Below are 1,768 nucleotides of genomic sequence, written 5' to 3' on the forward strand. Positions count from 1 at the left end.
CATATATATACATATATATACATATATATGCATATATATATGTACATATATATATATATATCTATGTTTATATATATGAATGTATATACATATAATATATATAGCTAAAACTAACACTTCATTATATATATATATCTATTTATTTATTTATTTATTTATCTATCTATTCATTATTATTATTATTATTATTATTATTATTATTATTATTATTATTATTATTATTATTATTATTATTGTTTACGTTTTAGTTCAGTGGAATGTTCTGAACACTATAACACATTAGCTTTCTCCCTCTTCTTCTGTCTTCCTCTCCTTTCTTTATTATTATTATTATTATTATTATTATTATTATTATTATTATTATTATTATTATTATTATTTCTATAGTTTTTTTTATATTCCTGTGCATCATCCGAAATATTTACGACAGAAGAACAAATTCATTAACGTAGAAACAAAGCAGTTACACCCCCACCCTCATCACCATCACCATGGCTTAATTAGATATTTGGACATTAAAGTATGGCGGACTCATTAGGATATGTAAAGGAGTATTTAATACTTTTCTATGCAGACTCATTGGCCCTATTATATCAAACACGCACACACACACACACACACACACACACACACACACACACACACACACACATCTTGCATACCTCTAATTTTTGGTCAAGTAAAATTTTGGAAGCTATCTCCCTTGTCCCTACTTACATTAATTTTCATTAATGCAAATGAATTTTCCTTCTCATTAATTATAGTTACAATTTAAGTTAATTAAAAACTACTTTCGGCTCTAGATATTATGCAGTGTAGCTTGCAGTAATATACATATACGTAAGTATGTATACATACACACATAAGTATATATATATATATTAAAGTTAATGGAGAAATACAATTGACATATTAAAAATTGATTTATATTATAATATAATATAACTATACTTTAAAAAGATTTGATATAATATAATAAAACAAATAATTAAAACAAGTATAAATCCAACAATGTGTTTCGATTCATGTCCACTAGTGAATTTATAACAATTCACCTTTATGTATATGAGTCTTCTCAGGGTAATATTTGTTCAAAAGTCAGAGAAAAATTCCATACAAGGACTGCTAAATCATAAAATCGACTGATTCAAAATATACCTATGTTTACAACACTAAGGTAACTATACCAGTCAAAAGTTTCAAAAGTTCTAGGTATCACCTTATACTTCTCATCGAAGACCATTTCAAAAATCCAACGCTCGGCCTTTCTTAAATTATCATTATTATTATTATTATTATTATTATTATTATTATTATTATTATTATTATTATTATTATTATTATTATTATTATTATCATTATTATCATTATTATTATGACAACAATTAATATGGTCTTCAGTGTAGCTATGATTAAATAGTTTAGTGTGCCTGTTATGTAGTTATTGTTCCACAAGACAGTCCAAATTCAGATCCACAGAATGGCGGCCTTTCTACTTAACTCCCTGTCGTATAACCTAATGTCAATTTCCATCCTTCCTGCTCCCTATTCAATGTTATTGTAAGAAAATGTGTTTGTCCAAAATTTCTTGACGTTATTTTTGTTCCTATCATCACCATCATCAATATCGTCATCATTATCACCATCATCATCATCATCATCATCATCATTATCATCATCAACTTCATCATTATCATTATCAACAAAAAACAACAACAACATTGTCATCTTTTTTAAGGCTTCTTTACTTTTTTCCCCTTTTGCTTGC

At 26.0% G+C, this 1,768-nt stretch overlaps 1 protein-coding gene across 2 annotated transcripts in view; it reads left to right on the forward strand.

The window, feature by feature from the left end:
• The window catches only part of LOC106874273 (myosin regulatory light chain LC-2, mantle muscle), a 25,951-nt gene that overhangs the window by 12,919 nt on the left and 11,264 nt on the right, over positions 1–1,768 (forward strand). The gene's annotated exons all lie outside the window — the stretch shown is intronic.

The sequence above is a fragment of the Octopus bimaculoides genome, chromosome 18 (genome assembly GCF_001194135.2).
Source record: "Octopus bimaculoides isolate UCB-OBI-ISO-001 chromosome 18, ASM119413v2, whole genome shotgun sequence".
In the NCBI taxonomy this organism is placed as follows: domain Eukaryota; kingdom Metazoa; phylum Mollusca; class Cephalopoda; order Octopoda; family Octopodidae; genus Octopus; species Octopus bimaculoides.